Here is a 20,118-nt window from a genome sequence, read left to right as displayed (position 1 = left end):
GTCTGGGTCCTGTATGTTGGACATTCTTATGTCTTCTTTTCTTTTGGTTTCTTTTCTTGTTCTTATCGTTATTTTCTTATAGATAATGTAGATGATTATTACAACGATGGTAAGATATAATATGATCGTCCAAATGCTGGGAATGTGGTAATTTTCTCTTTGTTTCATGATGGGTGTGATTCTGTTTGTGGGATTTTTTTCAAATTTTAAATTCTTCAAAGTTATTTTCATAGGTGAAACGCTTAACTCTTTAAACTTTAATTTCGGCTCGGTGATTAATATTGGTTGTCCAAAGGTTCGATCTTGGAACAACAATTCTTGGTTTCTGAAAAGGATTGTACACTGTGTATTTTCGATCAGAAAGATGCCTGTCAGTGTTTTAATTTGAATTCCTTCAGAGCATTTGAAAGTTAATTTTTCCTCCATAGGAAATATTGCCAAAAACTGGTTCATCTCTGGTATGATTTCGATGTGATTGCCTTGGATGTCTGCCTTAATATATTGACAATTACTGGAGTTTTCTTGTAAGATTATTTCCTTTTCGCATATGTGTTCTTGGTTATTTTGTAGACGGCTTGGACATTGGAAAATTTTACCATGGGTGCAGATGTCGTTGAGAGGTATTATTGTATTTTTATTTTTTAGCAAATATCTTGTATTAGGTATTATTATTGCAAATTCTGACTCAATTTGTGTGGATATAGGTAATAAATAGTAGAGATCAAAGATGTTCTCAAAATCGATAGGAATTGTCAGAAAATATTGAATTTGGTTTTCCTCTATTTTACAGGTGATTTCCAGAATGGATTCAAAATCTAAAATATTTTCGTGTTTTAATTCAAATGGTAATTGTGTTTTGTAAAATAAAGAGATTCTTTGTAACTCTCGAAATAGATCACTAGATTTGATAATACTAGGGTGTAAGGTTTTGAGCTTACAAAAAGTAATAGAATTTTCTACAGTTTCCATTACATCAAGTATGGAATTATATGTGATAATGAGTTCATTGAACATGTGTTTTAGATAAATAACGTTCTCAAATTTGGTTTGAAAATCGACAATGTCTTTTATTTCAAAAATCAAAGGATTATTTCATTTGTTTGAATATCTTGAATGGTTTTATTGAAGTTATCTATGATTTGTTGACTGAGAGAATATTGATTAAGTATCTGATGTTCTAATTTTAGTTGATTAGTTTTTAAATGTTCTAGTATTAAATTTATCTTCTCGCCATCTTCGGCGTCTAAATTACCTGTGATTGCTTTTACTATTGAACCCAAGCCATTAATCAAGCCTCTTTTCCTTCTTGTTAAATTAATATGAATATTTAGACCGCTAAATTTTTCTTGTATGCTATTTTTGATATATTGAGTAATATTAACGTAGTTGTATGTCTCTGATCTAAAGAATTCGCTGTTAGAAATGTTACTTTTAAGATACTCAAATTGCTTGTTCAGGTTGTCATATTCAGTTACAAGTAGTTTTAAATTATAAAAATGTACAAATGTATGACTAGATTTTTGGAGTTTTGCGGTTCCTAATTTTATAGGTAGAATGCCTAGGTTGTGGGTGATATCCTTTATTTCGGCTGTTGTATGTCCGATTGTGACGAACCTGGAAAAATATAAGGTTTCCGTTTAGGTCGTTTTACATTTGAAAGGTGAATGTTTTCGGTAGTATTTTTATGCCGCTTAATGAGTTTTGCTGTTTTCTTAAATTTATTAATGGATTTAATATTTTCTTTTTGATATTTATTTTTAGTTTTTCCTTTTATTTGTCTGTTTCGCACAAATACTTCGGTAGGAATTTCATTTGGTAATTCCTCGCGTGTTTCATTTGGTTTTTTTATAACTTTTGCTTTGTTTTCTTGAAGTTTTTTGTTAATATTAGAATATAGTAATTTCATTTTATCCTTATGATTAGAAATATAATTATTAATTAATTGTTGCTCTAGGTCAATGTTAAATGGGGAGTTGATGTCTAAATGTCCCGTGACTAGTTCATGGGGTTTCATTTTTGTTACGGCGTGGATAGTACTGTTGTAAGCTAATAATGCATAGTTTACTTTTTGTTCTATTGGGTCGGATTTATACTCATTTTGATTGTTTAGTAACCTGATATGTTCTATAATAGTTGAATGAAATCTTTCAGCTATACCATTTGATTCTGGATGCTGGGAGGAGATAAAGTGGATTTTTACCTTGTGTAATGCTAATAAGTCTTTAATGACTGAATTTTTTAGTTCTGTACCATTGTCTGAAATGATTTGTTCTGGAATACTATAATGTGTAAAGAATCTAATTAAAGCGTTTGCTACTTCGATACCTTGAGCAGAATTAAGTTTATAAAGTTGGGCATATTTAGAGAAAGAATCGACTATCGTTAGAAATTTGGTATTTTCAAGAGTTATGGAATCTAAATGTAAAATCTGAAATGGCTTAATTGCTGTAGGAGTAATACTAAATATTGGCTTTATGGGATTCCGATCATATTTTGTTATTTGGCATATTTCGCATTCATTAATATAAGTTTGTATAGAAGCTCGTTGATTGGGCCAATAATATAATGATTTAATTCGGTTATCCGTTTCATCTAAACCTCTATGATTTTGCTTGCCTTCATGATAGTTTTGAATTATTTCTTTAATTTCGTTTATAGGAACATCGATAAGTTTCTTAGTGCAATTAATAAATGATATTTGAGAATTTTTAAAATATTTTTGAATAAAAACGCTAAATTTCTCATATACTGGGTCTTCAAAATAAAGGTGATATTTTACTTTGGGTATGGTATATTCTTTAATAAAATCAATAACATCACGCTCAAAATTGTTTTTTGAGAACTGGACAAGAATTCTTTGTCTTTTATCAAATAATTTGATTATAGTGGGACTAGCAGGATTAAAATTAACTTCAGAGATAAAAATTTGGTTAATTTCCGTGTTTACAGGGTTTTCGGAAATAGGGATTCCGGGGGTAGGATTTTCTACATTGGTGTGTATCCTCTCACCGTCATCAGGATTTTCTTCTTGTCTATTATCTTCATCTATTTCAACAATCAGCGATTCTGTATCTGGTTCATTATTAAGATCTTGTTGAGCTTGTTCATTAAGTGTTTCCATATATTCAAAAATATTTTTTGTGTTTTCCAAATTTTTTGTTTCATTGACGTTTAGCTTTATTCTGGATAATGTATCACAATTTGTATTTAAAGATCCTTTTTTATAAATGATTTCATAATCATATTCTTCTAGCTTCAAGCGCCATCTTACTAGTTTGGAGTTGGGATCTTTCAATGAAAATAACCACTGTAGTGGTTTATGATCAGTAATAATAGTAAAGCGTCGTCCAAATAAATACGGGCGAAAATATTTGACAGCCCATACTATTGCCAGTAACTCTTTCTCGATTGTTGAGTAATTGATTTCTGAGTTGTTCAAAGTTCTGCTTGCATAAGCAATTGGCAAGTCGGATCCAATCTTTCCTTGACTAAGTACGGCTCCTAGCGCAAAATTACTAGCATCTGTAGTGAGATTGAAAGGACGGGAGAAGTCAGGATACTGTAATATGGGTTCATTTATGAGAAGTTGTTTACAAGTTTTAAAACATTGGATGTAATCTGAATTACTTACATTGATTTCAGCATTTTTCTTCAGGCGAGTAGTTAGTGGTTTAGTAAGTTTAGAAAAATCTTTGATAAATTTTCTATAATAACCTAAAAGTCCTAAAAATCCTTTTAATTGTTTAGTATTTTTGGGTATTGGAAAATTTTTTATCGCTTTTATTTTGTCTGGGTTCGGCTTAACACCTTGTGGCGTTACGATGTGACCTAAATATGCTACTTCTTTTTTTAAAAACTCAGATTTATCTATTTGAATTTTGAAATTTGATTCTCTTAATCTTTGAAACACTTCTTTTAAATTAACTAGATGCTCCTGTAGACTTGTACTAAATATAATTATATCGTCAAGATAAACCAAACATTTTTCATTTTGTATAGCTCTTAGGATATTATCCATAACCCGTTGGAATGTCGCTGGGGCGTTACGGAGTCCGAAAGGCATTCGCAAATATTCGTAGTGACCATTTTCTGTATTGAATGCAGTTTTTTGAATGTCGCGTTCATCCATCTCGATTTGATGAAACCCTGAAGCGAGGTCGAGTGTCGTAAAGTATTGACACCGTCCAAGTTTATCCAATAGGTCACTAATGTTAGGTAAAGGGTATCTATCACCAAGTGTGATAGCATTAAGACGTCGATAATCTATTACGACTCTAAACTTAGGTTTCTTGGAGGCGTCCATTTTTTTTGGGACTACCCATATAGGAGAGGACCAAGGGGAATCCGAAGGTCTAATAATATCTTGATCCAGCAGGTTCTGGATTTGATTTTGCACTTCCTTCCTATAAATTTCTGGATATCTATAGGATTTTAAATATACTGGTATATCGTTTGTTGTTTTTATTGTATGTTTAATTTTATTAGTAAAAGTTAATTGATTACCTTCGACATGAAAGATATCGGAATATTCTTTTATTAACTTTAATATTGAATTTCTTTCCTCAAAATTCATATGATCTGTTCGAACTTTAGATATATCGAATTTGAATTCTTCAGCATTTATGGAATTAAAATTTGGATTTAAAATTTGTTCGTATTCAGCGAACTTTTCCACCATGATTGGGGAAGTTACATCCAATTTAAAATAAGATTCAGAAGAATTCAAAATCGTGCAAATAGCCTTATTGTTTTCTACCGTCGTAAGGCATTCCGGAATTTCTAATTTACCGATTTGTGTATATGGTATAATTACATCGCCATTTTTTATATTTTCAACATTTAAACTGATAACTTGCTCGGTTCGTGGCGGCACTACTATACAATTCGTGTTGCCACTATTCCCGGCTTTATAATAATTCAATTTTATCTTACTCTGCGAAGTAATTAAAACGTTATTGGCCAAATCAATTTTTGCATTTAATTTTTTTAAATTATCGAGGCCTAATATATATATATGTGGCTAAACACCCCTTTAGGGGTTACGCCGCTTACGCTCTCTAGATCTATGTTTTGAGGTAGATCAGTCCTCATGTTCCTTATTTAATTTTCTCAGTTATTTTTCTCCATTGTGTCCTATCTCTGGTTTTTCCTTTCCACTGTCGTATGCCCGCCTTGTTGAGATCATTTACAACTTCTTGTAACCATGTAGATCTTGGTCTTCCACGTCTTCTTTTGCCAGCTGGTGTCCATTCCAATATTGAGAATATCGTCGTAGTTGATCCTGATCTCCATACGTGTCCTAGCCATTTTGCTCTTTGTTGTTTTATTTTACACACTATATCTTCCTTAATTTCTTCCAGTAGCTCAAGGTTCGTTCTTTGTCTAAATTCATTTTCATTTATTTTTATTGGTCCCAGTATTGCTCTTAGTATTTTTCTTTCTTGTATTCTAAGGTTTTCCTCTTGTTTTTTTGTCATGCTGAGGGTTTCGGCTGCATACATCATCGTCGGTCGAATTATTGTTTTGTATACCTTCATTTTCGATTTCTTACTCAATAGTTTATTTTTTAGTAATTTCTTATTTGCATGGAAGGTCTTATTTGCTGTAATAATCCTTTCTTTGATTTCTGTTTCTCTTTCTCCATTGTTTGTTATTAATATTCCCAAGTACTTAAATTTTTCGACTTCTTCAAAAATGTATTCGCCTAGTCTAACCTTTTTGTTTTCGAAGTTTTTATCAAATCTCATTATTTTTGTTTTTTCTTGGTTTATTTTTAATCCCATTACTTTTCCTTCTGTTACCATTTCATTTAACATTTTTTCCATTGTTTTTCTATTTTTTGTTATTAGCACAATATCGTCAGCGTATGCTATTATTTGTCCTTCTCTAGTTCTAAGGGTACCTTTGTTTATTTTCCTGACGATGTATTTCAGGGCAAGATTAAACAGGGTTGCTGATAACGAATCTCCTTGTCTAACCCCTTTATTTATGACAAATTCTTCTGTGTCTCCTACTTGAGTTTTTATACTCACTACAGTTCTACTCATTGTCATTTTTATTAATCGTCTTAATTTGTTTTGTATTCCCATTTCTTTCAGAGCTACCATTAATTTTGATCTTTTTATTGTATCAAATGCTTGCTGAAAATCTATAAAAAGCAGTTCAATTTCTATTTTATATCCATGAGCTTTTTCCATAATTTGTTTAACTGTATGTATGGCATCTGTTGTAGACTTTCCCTTAATAAATCCGCATTGATAGTGTCCTATGATATTCGTCATAGCGTTGGTCAGTCTTCGATGTATTAAGGTCGACATAATTTTATATGCTGTGTTTAATAGCGTCAGTCCTCTGTAGTTATTACACATTTGTTGGTCTCCTTTTTTATGAATCGTGATAATTTGTCCTTTGTTCCATTCTTCCGGCATTTTTTCTTCGTCCCATATGTCTTTTTTTAAATTGTACAGTTTTTCTTTTAATTCTTCACCACCATATTTTATAAGTTCCATATTGATCCCGTCTGATCCTGAAGATTTACCATTACGGCTGCTATTTATAATTTCCTCAACTTCCTCTTTTGTTGGTCTTTCTAGCTGGTTTCCTAACATCATTGTCTCTTCTTCTACGTTTTCATTTAGGTCTTGATCTTCTTGCTCTGTTAATAATTCTTTAAAATAGTGAGTCCAAATTTCTTTATACTCTTCATCATTTTCTGATACTTTTCCATTTTTATCTTTTATGCCTTTTATTTTTCCTTTAAAAGTTTTGTTTTGCTCGCTAATTTTCTTATAAAATGCTTTTGTGTTTCTGTTCTTACTTTCTTTTTCTATTTCTTTTATCTTATCATCTAACCAGGCACGTTTAATTTTCCTTATTTTTTTCTTACATTCATTCCTTATTCTATTGTATTCTTCCCTATAATCCTGTCTATTTGTTCTTATCCACATTTGCTAATTTCTATCTTCTTTTTTAGCATGTTATGGCATTCTTCATTATACCATTCTTGTTTTTTTTTGTTTCTTTTTATTCCTATGTGTACATCCGCTGTTTCATTTATACATTTTTTTAAATTTCTCCATTCTGTTTCTATATCCTTTGTATATTTACACTGTTCCTTTAGTTTTTTGTTCATGTCATCAGCATACTTAATCCTTATGTCTGGAGCATTCAGTTTTTCTACGTACCATTTGTCTTTCATTGTCGTGTTTTTTAGAGTTCTTTTGACTTTTTGTTTTACCTTTGCAGTCACCATAAAATGATCTGTGTCTGCATGCGCACCTCTGTAAGTTCTCACGTCCGTAACCGATGTTTGTTTCCTTCTTGTAATCAGAATATGGTCTATTTGGGACCATGTTTTTTGGTCTGGGGAAATCCATGTTACTTTATGGTATTTAGGATGTTCGAAATTTGTACTAATGATAATCATATTGGTACTAGCTGCTAGGTTACATAATCTTTGACCATTGTCATTTGTTTTTTCGTGTAATGTGTGTTTACCTGCTACTTGGTTAATGTAGTCTTCCTTACCTACTTGGGCGTTAAAATCTCCCATTACCAGTATTGTGTCTTCTCTAGGTAAATTCTCCATTTCTCGTTCAAGTTCCTCATACATTTTGTCTTTTTCCTCCGCAGCAGCACTTTCAGTTGGAGCATATACGTTTATGATTGATATATTAAATGGTTTGGCGTTAATTCTCAGGTAAGCCATACGTTCATTTATTGGTTTAAATTGCATAATGTTATTTTTTATTTTTCCCATAATTATGAAAGCAACTCCATATTGACCTTGTTTTCCATGTCCCGAATACTGTAGTGTGTAGTTTTTTTTATCGAGGCCTAATAAGCAGTGAAAATAGTCATGGAATTTAAAAACGCAATAACTTAAATTTAATTTATTTTTAGTATTAAAAATTTTCGATAAGGGAATTTCAGTACAGTAATTTTCCTGTTTTGCTCCAAGTGCTGTTGAAATTTGAAAGGGTTTACGAAAAATTGAATTTTTAAAATATTTTTCAGCGACTTCTGGGGTTACAAACGATTTTGTGCTTCCAGTGTCTATTAGTACTTTAAGATTATGCTCAGGAAATACAATGTACGGCAATTCACTTTCGTTATTTATCAGATTTAAAAGTTCAACTTGAGTAATTATGGATTTTCCGAGGCTTTGTTCTCTAAAAAATGATTCTCATTAGTTAATTCAATTTCCTCGGTATCGCCAATATTATGTAGCTCCTCAGCTATGGTATTTTGTGGTTGACTTGAAAATGTATTATTGAACCGTCTTTGATTTCCAAAATTTGTTGGTCTAAAAGTATTTTGACTAGTGGTACTCATTGGAGTTGGGGCTTGAAATCTTTTATTTGGATTTGATTTAAAGACATTACTACTTCTGTTATTTGTAAAAATATTAGTTCCTCTGTTATTCTTTGAAAAAGAGGTTGATGCTAATGGTTGTCTTGTTTGTTGAAATTGTGTGGAGTTTGTTATAGGTGGGGCTTGAATTCTTTGTCGAGGTTCATTGAATGTAAAGGATCTGTTCGTTTGAAAGTTAAGATTTGGTCTTGGATTACGATTATTTTGAAAATTTGGCTTTGTTTGCCTAGATTGTGAAGAATTATTTTCATTTAAATAAATTTGAAAATCGTTAGTTAAAATACTTAGTGCAGAATTTAAATCTTTAGGGTTTTTAGTTCGCATGAAGGTGCCAAGTGGTTCTTTTAGACCACGTAATAATACTCGTAGGGCTAAATTTCTAAAATAGTTTGATAAAATTAATAATTCTTGGTCATTAGAACGTGTAGTAATCAAAGATATTTGTAAATTCAAAAGATGTTGGACTTTATTGAAGAATTCAAAGGGAGTTTCATTATTTTGCTTTAATTCTGACATTTCTATACTAAGAGTATAAATATCTCTTTTATCAGCGTATGTATTTAGCAAGGCATCTTTAAGATCTTGCCAGGTCCTAACTACACATGCTGAAATGTTAATAGCAGCTTCACCTTTTACTTTTGCTAATATGATAGACATAAGGTATTCATTCTGAAAATCATCTGAATCAACTGTATTATAAAATTTATTAATCAATTTTTCACAGATTTCGACGAATCTAGGAAGTAATGTATTTTCTCCGTGGAAATCTGGAATCATGTCAAGATATTCCTTTTTTAATTGTGGGATTGCCATTTTTATTTTATTTTTTGAGTAAAAATTTAAATTAAAAGTACGATTATTTATTAAGGATGAATTAGAACAAAAATTATCTTTAATAGGGAATTTTGAGTCAGAATCTGAGTCTGATGAATCAGAATTAATTAGAATTTTAGGCTCTCTATACGACATAAGCACTTACCAGAGAAGAATTGTCCACTCCATGTAAGCTGGTTCACTCAGAAGGTTTGACTAGGCAGGTATCTTCGATATTCACTCGAAAAGTCCACTTAACACGATTCCTGTTATAAAGGGCTACTCAATCCACCCACAGGAATATAACACTTCCGAATTAAGGTCAATAAATCGTTGAAACGAACCGAATTTATATTCGTTAAACCCGTTTGACCATCCTACTGACTGCGCCACTCAAATTTGGGAATGCCAAAAGTCCTTTTTAAAAAAAAGAATTTATTAGAGCTAAAACGACTAATTACAATAAAATCAGATTCTAAACTGAATAAAATATTAGTTAAAATAAAAAATATACATTTGCAATTATACAATTCACTATATTACGAAACATAGCGTCAGCACTCCTAAGTTCAATGTCTTTGACAATGTCAGCACTCCTGAGTCCATGGCCTGAATAAACCCATAGGCGTCGCTCTATAACTCCTCTTCCCCTAGATTGAAGCTCCTTGTGGGAGGTGAATTTTCGAACTGGAATCGTCTGGGTCCTGTATGTTGGACATTCTTATGTCTTCTTTTCTTTTGGTTTCTTTTCTTGTTCTTATCGTTATTTTCTTATAGATAATGTAGATGATTATTACAACGATGGCAAGATATAATATGATCGTCCAAATGCTGGGAATGTGGTAATTTTCTCTTTGTTCCATGATGGGTGTGATTCTGTTTGTGGGATTTTTTTCAAATTTTAAATTCTTCAAAGTTATTTTCATAGGTGAAACGCTTAACTCTTTAAACTTTAATTTCGGCTCGGTGATTAATATTGGTTGTCCAAAGGTTCGATCTTGGAACAACAATTCTTGGTTTCTGAAAAGGATTGTACACTGTGTATTTTCGATCAGAAAGATGCCTGTCAGTGTTTTAATTTGAATTCCTTCAGAGCATTTGAAAGTTAATTTTTCCTCCATAGGAAATATTGCCAAAAACTGGTTCATCTCTGGTATGATTTCGATGTGATTGCCTTGGATGTCTGCCTTAATATATTGACAATTACTGGAGTTTTCTTGTAAGATTATTTCCTTTTCGCATATGTGTTCTTGGTTATTTTGTAGACGGCTTGGACATTGGAAAATTTTACCATGGGTGCAGATGTCGTTGAGAGGTATTATTGTATTTTTATTTTTTAGCAAATATCTTGTATTGGGTATTATTATTGCAAATTCTGACTCAATTTGTGTGGGTATAGGTAATAAATAGTAGAGATCAAAGATGTTCTCAAAATCGATAGGAATTGTCAGAAAATATTGAATTTGGTTTTCCTCTATTTTACAGGTGATTTCCAGAATGGATTCAAAATCTAAAATATTTTCGTGTTTTAATTCAAATGGTAATTGTGTTTGTCAAATTGTGCAAATGTATGTCAAATATGTGGCATATGTGGCGCCCTCTATCAGCTATCTCAAAGTGTGTAGCAAATTATAATTTTTCATACTCAAGAGCACCCAGATGCAAATTTTTATACATAAATGTTTACAAACATGAAAGTTATAGCGAAAAATTTTAAATTCCCACTTTAACACCCTGTATCTTTCTTACTATTAACATTTTATTAAAGTAAGTTGGCTTAAATTATAATATTTACTAAGTGTAGAATCTACTGCTTCTTTTTATAAAATTAGTTAAGGACCAAACTGTATATATATAAACTAAGGTACACTCGAAGAGTGGTGGGTTTTTCGGTCAAAGTGGAGAAATAAAAGACAAAGAAGGTGGCTCCTTCATCTATTTATTGAAGACGTTTCGCTTTCTGCTCAGAAAGCATCATCAGTTCATCTAAAAAGAACAATATGAAACCAAACATCCATAGAGAAGTTAAAAAATGTGTGTTACCTTACAAAGACATGTAGCAGTCAATGATGTTAAAAATATAAAAAAGCTTACGAAACTGGACATTTAGAGTTAAAGTTGTAAAAAACAATTAATTGAAACTAGGTATAGTTTACAAATTAACAAAATTAGCACAGCAAAAGGACATGTGATAATCATACATGTATATAAAAAAGTTATTATAAAAACTTAAGTAAAAAACATTCAGGTTTATTTTATTGTGTAAAGAACTAGAAAGATTATGAGAATGCACTTCCAACAATTTATTTATAATCAATTAGATTTTAATTTTGACTTTAGGTAACAATATTAAATTATTTAAGATTAATATAGTATAAAGATAAAAATGAAGTTACCAGTCTTACCAGAATCTCGCAGGTAAATGAATTTACAGGTTAAACACCCACGCAAACAACGTAAAAAGATATGGCCTTGAGGTTAAAATGACAAAACAGCAAGGCAAAATACCAACCTCTAATATAATAGAGCGGTACGTTCATAGAATGTGATAAATTTGGTTGACAACTTGTCGTTAAAAAGCCAAAAAATGAAAAGAAAAGGTGGTTAAGATCACCATTTTCCCCCCAGTGATTGATTTGTTAACAAAGAACAAAGCATGCGAGGTCAATCCAAAATATTATATATTATAATATTTATGATGTCACTGGTTAGCCAGCCAACAGGTGAAGATTAATTCAACTTTCACAGTCCAAGGTTCATAGCATTTGGAACTGTGAATGAAACAGATTCTATGAATCAATTTCAGTTTAATTTTACCAAACAAGTTAATCAAAAGGGACAATTACTTTAAGTATGTAAAAGTGATATTGACCAAATAGTTAATAAAATCTAAGTTGGTGAATCTAAGTTAATAAGGAAAGAATAATTTATTTTATTTTTATTTTTATTTGAATTTATTAAATATAAAAATGTGATAAAAACACCTTAAAGGATAGTTTAAAGTAAACAACATATTAAGCCTAATTTTGCAAAATTAATGCATGATAAATTTGGCTCAAGTTACTAATGTCTGTTTTCTTATTAAAGGTATTTGGATCTTTTAATATTGAACACATTACTAAAAACTGTCTTTTAACGAGATTGCGTTCAGTGCCAAGAATTTTAACTTCATTAAAGTTCACTTCATGCTTAGAGTTAATAGCATGCTGCGCAAGAGCACAAGTATGCTTAGATAAATTAATATCACTGCGGTGTGTCGTAAGACGCCCTCTCAGTGATCTCTCTGTCTGACCGATGTAACATGAGTCACACTCAGCACAAGGTATATGATATATTACATTAACTTGTTCCAGAAGGGACATAGGTGTTTTAGTTTTAGAAAACCAATTCCTGACAGTCTTAGCATTCTTAACTGCAATTTTAACCGGTACGTTATTATGTTTGTACAGTTTAACGAGTTTCTCAGTAACTTGAGGAAAATAAGGTAACGATGAGTAATGGGTAGTTGGAGTCCCAAGTAAAGTATTAGGCAGAACAGTGTTGTTAATTGAATTATTTGATATTATTCTAAGTTGGTCACCATTGGGTATGTCATTTAAAGAACAACCATAGCTTTGCACAAAAAGGAATTTATTAATAAGGGAGTAAGGGATTCCCTTCGATTAACCGGATGTGTCAGTCTATTTAGCCTGCAGCTTAAAGCTTTAATTAGGTTTAATTTATATTTAAATGGATGACAAGAGTGGTAGTTGAGAAACCTATTAGAGGCCATTGGTTTCCTGTACCAACTTGTAGTTAGGGTGTTATCTTCCATTCTAATGACACGCATGTCTAAGAAGGAAATACTATTTGTGTTAGTGTCCTCAATAGTGAACTGTAAATGAGGATCAAACTCATTGAACAAAGACAAGGTGGCCTGAATTTTGTCTGGAGTCACAAAAAATTAAGCTTCATTATGTTTTACGGGATATTTACAAAGTTATAATCAATTTTCTACGAAAATCATAACAAGCTCAACTCCCTGTATAATTAAAAACAAGCACAATAACAATGGTCTATCACTCCCACATTTTTTTAATGGTCAAAAGTTTCAAAAATAATTGATATTGCTAATTTTCTTTATATCGAAGACAGGGTGAGTCTAAATGCAAGTACATTATGTTCTTAGTATTTTTAAATGGAATACTCTATATTTTATGTCACAAACCTAAAGTAAAATTAACATTCACTTTAATTTTTATTTAGTATTCTCTATGTCTAAATTTATTAGTTTTTAAGATATTTTCATTTTTCAAATTATTAATAAGTTATCTAAATTTTTACAAATTTTAAGTAAGCCACGACTGAATTTATTGTCTAACGCTGACAATTCACTATTACTAATTATTAATCAGGTAATCAATGTAGCAATATAACAAGTAAAGAAAGAAAATAAATACTTTTACAAAAAAAAAAACGCAAACAGAAAATACAATATTTATGGTAAAATTATAAACTACTTTTAACAATATACTTTTAATAAAGTGTCAAACGGCCTTCTAAAACATTTATGCAAGTCTGAAAATGGTCATTAAATGAGTCACATAAATTACGAAGTATTTGTAAACTAACACTTCTTAATCTATTTAGGATTATATTTTTTATCTAATCCCTTGTTGAAGGTATTTTATAAACTTTATTCATACCATAAATACAAAAATGAGTATATTTCATTTAATCCTGGTGATCTGCGTGGCCACAATAAAAATTAGTTTTCATTAACTAAAAAAGATAAGATTCCCTTGCTTTTCTTAGATACATCTTAATAAGATATAATAATACATGAACAATAGGTTATAATTAAAAAGAAAATCAAAATAATATTTCCCTATACTGGGATTTAATTTCATTCGTTTTTAGCAATGAACCTTAACGATATAAAGATTTATAAGAACTACTTGAATTTGTCAGCGCATGCGTTCTGGCTAAAACAGAACATAACTTTTAAACTTTCTAACAATCAAAAAATTAGTTATTGCCGACAATTCAAAGAATTACCTCCTTTTAAATGTAGTTACATTGGGTTTTTCGATTAACCTTGGGTAAACCTTTGCGTTTTAAGTTCAAAGCTACCATAAATTTTAAACCTTAAAAAAAACTTGTTTGCATATAGTAACAAAAAACACCAGTATGTTACTAGCAAAGTTTTTTAATATTCTAACTCTACAATTCTAAGTTACGGTGAGATCAATAATGTTTTTAATAGATAATATATGGTAGCTAATTATAATTTATTCTCTTTCAGCTCTGAAGAAGCCAAATTAATTCTCTTTGGCGAAAACGTTCGGCGAAACAATTGATACTCATTAGAGTCTTTCTTGCAGATTTCCCCAATATTTAAGAGTTTACTATTTAACTTATCTGCAAAGATTAAATTTCTTTTCTATATATATATATATATATATATATATATATATATATATATATTTATATATATATATATATATATAGATATTGTCAGCAAATACTTCTGGTTCATTATATATATATATATATATATATATATATATATATATATATATATATATATATATATATATATATATGCGATTCGGTAATGGAAGCTTCCAGTACCGAAACGCATTCTGAATGTTCCGATATGATCTATTGGTGAAGTACCAGTTTAAGACTATTAGTTTGTGTTGTTGCCTTTACTCACCACAGAATGTATTGGCTGAGAAAGTTCTCAATCCCAATACGGAACGTACAGGTGTTAATAAGTTAGAACCAAATAAACACTTGTGGATCAGCTGAGAACATGTCATACTGTCAGCTTATAATTGTTCTTCTTCTTGATGTGCCTATCCGTTACGAATATTAGTGATCATCATAGCAATCTTTATCTTATCTGCAGCAGCGCGGAAAAGCTGCACATATGTTGTATTGAACCAGATTCTGAGGTTTTTTAACCAAGATGTTCTTCTTCTTCCTGGACCTAGTTTTCCAAATATTTTTCCTTGCAAGATGACTTGAAGGAGAGCATATATGGATTCATTTCGCATAATATGTCCGAACTGTAACCTTCGAGATTTGATGGTGGTCAGTACCTCTCGGTTCTTATTCATTCTTTTGAGGACCTCCTCATTTGTGACTCGGTTAGTCCACGAGATCTTAAGTATTCTCCGATATAGCCACATCTTAAATGCTTCCAGTTTTCTGCGCATACCCTCGTTCAAGGTCCACGATTTAACACCATAAAAAAGGACAGAGAAGACGTATCATCGCAGCAATCAAGAGAGAGGTTGTGACTCTTGAAGAAGGCCCCCATCCGATTAAAGGCGGATCTAGCTTTTCCGATGCGTGCTCTAATCTCCTGGTTGTTGGTCTATTCTTCATTTATTATGGTGCCGAGGTAGTTGTAGTGCGTCACCCTTTCTACAGGGGATTGGTTGACGTAGAGTTGACCTTCTCTTATTCTTTTCTTGCTAGCTTATAATAATATACGTTTATTCCAATCAATAGTTATTACATTAATTTCCAATTTCAGTTTACTTACAATAAACGTAAAAAAAAGTCTTAAAAGCATAAAGATGTATGTTGACTGAATCTATCTAATATTGACAGGTTTATGTTTATTGTTTTTTACAAATCATTATTTTACTTTTACAGTTTCTGATCTAATTTCTTTATTTTTTTTTGTCTAGTATAATTTAAATTTGTTAAATTATTACACAACTCCCTTTTTTCTTTTACCCAAGCATTAACTAATTTTTTATACAAATAAAATTTTTTAATATTTTTATAATTAATGGCAATAAATTATATATTCTTGGAGCAAAATATTTAATTGACCGTTGCGTAATTGTTTTTAAAGTTTGAAGGCATTCGATATTCAATTTTCTTCTTGTTTCATAATTTGACACTTTTACTTTAAGAGGAATTTTATTTTTGTGAATATTTTTAAGTAGCTCTAAGCAGTACAATTGCCGAACATCAAGAACCTGAGTTTCATATTAGCTTGGCTAATACCTTTAGATTTTTTGGTTGAATGCACAAACACTTATATCCACACAACATTTACACATTCATTATTATATCGTGCTCAATCAGCAAATCACCAAATAGCCAGGGGGAAAAGTGTTGCCTAAGGTCCGAATTCCAATTCAGTCGAATTCGGGACAAGGCTGAAAAAAATACCCGAAATCCGGGACTTTTCAATCAAAATCGGGCCATTTTTTTTTAATATAGAACTTTAATATCATTTTATTGATTATTTAACATTTTTTATGTTAACAATGATATTTTTGATGGGATTAAGCCACAATTGGTTGTAATGATAATTACAGTTTTGTCAGTTTTTGACGTTTCGACTTCCAATACGGAAATCGTGCTCAAAAAAGGAAAAATTAGAAAATCAACTGATATTGGATTTCCATAAAATGTTACAACCAATTATGGCTTAATCCCATCAAAAATAGAATTGTTAAACATGCCACAAGAAAACAGCTTCAGAACATTTTTATGTTGATTACTTCTTACTATTATATTTGAATTGAACGAACGATTGAACTTGCTTAAAAATGAGAAGAAAACCTTTAAAAATAAATCCATTCATATTTTAAATTGACCTCAACGAACAAAATATATTCATTACATTGCTTGTTTATGAAAATCATATTTGTCTTGCGATGAAATTTGCTTTAACAATGACGGCGACCCTTTTAAAAACTTGTAAAAATCAACACATTCGTATTTCAAATTAAATTTTACAAAGTATTTTTTTAAGCCAAGTTGCGATTTTTCGGCTGTCCATATTTTTGTCATCAACTCAAGATTTATGGATTTAAACATTTAATGTTTTTTAAGAAAAAACAGAACTAAGTTAATTTTTTTTGTAAGTACCTAACGAAGAACAGAAGTTTGTAAAAAATATTGATAGGAACAGAAAATAAATTATTCTTTCCTTATTAACTTAGATTCATCAACTTACATTTTATTAACTATTTGGTCAATATCACTTTTACATACTTAAAGTAATTGTTCCTTTTGATTAACTTGTTTGGTAAAATTTTAAATTGAAATTGATTTATAGTATCTTTTTCATTCACAGTTCCAAATGCTATGAACCTTGGACTGTGGAAGTTGAATTAATCTTCACCTGTTGGCTGGCTAACCAGTGACATCATAAATATTATAATATATGATATTTTGGATTGACTTCGCATGCTTTGTTCTTTGTTAACAAATCAATCACTGGGGGGAAAATGGTGATCTTAACTACCTTTTCCTTTCATTTTTTGGCTTTTTAACGACAAGTTGTCAACCAAATTTATCACATTCTATGAATGTACCGCTCTATTCTATTAGAGATTGGTATTTTGCTTGCTGTTTTGTCATTTTGACCTCAAGGCCATATCTTTTCACGTTGTTTGCGTGGGTGTTTAACCTGTAAATTCATTTACTTGCGAGATTCAGTAAGCTTAAGACTGGTAACTTCATTTTTTTTATCTTTATTACTATATTAATTTTAAATAATTCAATAATGTTACCTAAAGTCAAAATTAAAATTTAACTGATTATAAATAAATTATTGGTATAAAGTGCATTCTCATGATCTTTCTAGTTCTTTACACATCAAAAAAACCCTAATGTTTTTTACTTAAGTTTTTATAATAACTTTTTTTATATACATGTATGATTATCACATGTTCTTTTGCTGTGCTAATTCTGTTAATTTGTAAACTATACCTAGTTTCAATTAATTTTATACAAATTTATACAACTTCAACTCTAAATGTCCAGTTTCGTAAGCTTTTTCATATTTTTAACATCATTGACTGCTACATGTCTTTGTAAGGTAACACACATTTTTTAACTTCTCTATGGATGTTTGGTTTCATATTGTTCTTTTTAGATGAACTGATGATGCTTTCTGAGCAGAAAGCGAAACGTCTTCAACAAATAGATGAAGTAGCCACCTTATTTGTCTTTTATTTCTCCACTTTGACCGAAAAACCCACCACTCTTCGAGTGTACCTTAGTTTATTTTGGATTGACGGTCGTACTCCTTTTCTCTCTCTCTCTCTCTCTCTCTCTCTATATATATATATATATATATATATATATATATATATATATATATATATATATATATATATATATATATATATATATATATATATATATATAATATCCAGGGTGTATCACGACGAGCTTACACTATCTATACATATATCGGAAACTACTTACACGATATTAATGAAAATTGGTTTATGTGTTTAAGTGAACAGCAGCTTTGTTATTTTAAAGGGAATATCCTGTATATTATTGCATTTTTAGATTCTGCATCAGGTTCTAGATAAAATTTATATGGTATTATGGGTCAAAAATTCATATTTTTTGAGGTATTCATCTTTTTTCAAAATTTGTGACAGATACAGAAAAACTTTTCAAAGGTAATATCCTATCCATTTACAATCATAATGTTTTAAAAACCTTTGCACACAAAGAGTGAGTAACGTAAATATATTGTAGCAATTAAAGCACTGTTCTAGTAATAAGTCTAATAACTGTAAAATTCTTCATGTATTAAAAGTAAATGTATGCATTATTCATTGTTTAATTCTTAAAGACCCCTTTCTATCACTAGCACACGGCCTGCTAGAATAAAACAATGAATAGTTTATCTTTAACATTAAACCACAATTATCTCAATAAGTATTATTTCTATGTATAGAAAATAAAACTCAAATACTATTTAAAATACAACTGAATATTTTTATTAAAATTATAATATGCAGAGTATTTCATTTAAAATTTTGACTTACTACTGTTTGACGTTTAACGAAATGGCGTATCATTTGTGAACACCCTTTACTTAGCGATTCGATTTTGATATAAATTCCTAAAAGAACGTTACCTAGGTATTCTTTGTGTGAAAAATTTGTCAAGACATTATGTTCATAATGGACATTAACTTTAAAAAGTTTGTCTCTATCTGTGAAGTTTAAAAAAAAAAGATAATTAACTCAAAAAATTGTGAATCAAGTTGTGACCTATGATACTTTATACAAATGTTGTATAGTATTTTATGCAAAATCTAATAATATATAGGGTGTTTTATTTAAAATTACAAAGTTGCTGTTCACTTCCGGTATAACCGGAAGTGGCATGTCTGTCAAAATATTTTCTTTAAGTTTGTCATAACTTGAAATACTCATAAATTAATTTTCATAAATATCCTGTAAGTAGTTTCCGATATATAGATAGTGTAAACTCGTCGTGACACACCCTGTCACGACGAGTTTACAAGAAGTTCTTAAAGTTTGATACTAAGTTTAAGAACACTTTAACTTAAACAGTACTCAGTAATCATAAAATAAAATATTTCGTATGGATATTTTAGAGTAAAACAAGAAGTTTACACAGATTTCAGAGTTATTAGAGCTGGGGTACTAGCAGCGATTATGCTAGATCGTGTCCTAGAAAGACTATATACATGAGACATTACAGAGTTAGAACAAAATAATATTATGAACCCTAAAATAGCGAATCAAATAAAATGAAACCATATGCAACTAGTAACTTTACAAATAAAAGAACACAAATTAAATCTCTTAGAAGTAATGATACCCTAGTCCCGTACATAACATAAGCAAAGTATCACTAGAAATTACTGGGCATCAGTTGAAAGTCCACGTCAAAAAAAAAGGAGAACTAGATATTGGATCAAAATAGTAAACTATTAAGAGTACAAAAGAGTAAACCTAAATTATCCATTGTAATAAACTATTAGTCTAATAATAAATTTTTCAACTTATTCTTTTTAACTTATAGGAGTATATAGACTTTTATTCGACGATTTGGGAATTCAGATATAAAAAATAGTCTAGATGCTCCTTGGCACCTACGTAATAGTGGTCTTAATCGGGAGCTTGACATGAACACTGAATA

General features: G+C 30.4%; 1 protein-coding gene across 1 annotated transcript in view; it reads right to left on the bottom strand.

Moving 5' to 3' along the window:
* Nucleotides 1–20,118, bottom strand: part of LOC140431257 (dynein axonemal heavy chain 10-like) — a gene marked incomplete at its 5' end in the record, with an annotated part of 58,374 nt that overhangs the window by 24,002 nt on the left and 14,254 nt on the right. The gene's annotated exons all lie outside the window — the stretch shown is intronic.

Source organism: Diabrotica undecimpunctata, unplaced genomic scaffold, assembly GCF_040954645.1.
Source record: "Diabrotica undecimpunctata isolate CICGRU unplaced genomic scaffold, icDiaUnde3 ctg00000258.1, whole genome shotgun sequence".
Classification (NCBI taxonomy): domain Eukaryota; kingdom Metazoa; phylum Arthropoda; class Insecta; order Coleoptera; family Chrysomelidae; genus Diabrotica; species Diabrotica undecimpunctata.
The sequence above is the reverse complement of the archived record's forward strand: the minus strand, read 5'-3'. Positions and strand labels throughout refer to the sequence as shown.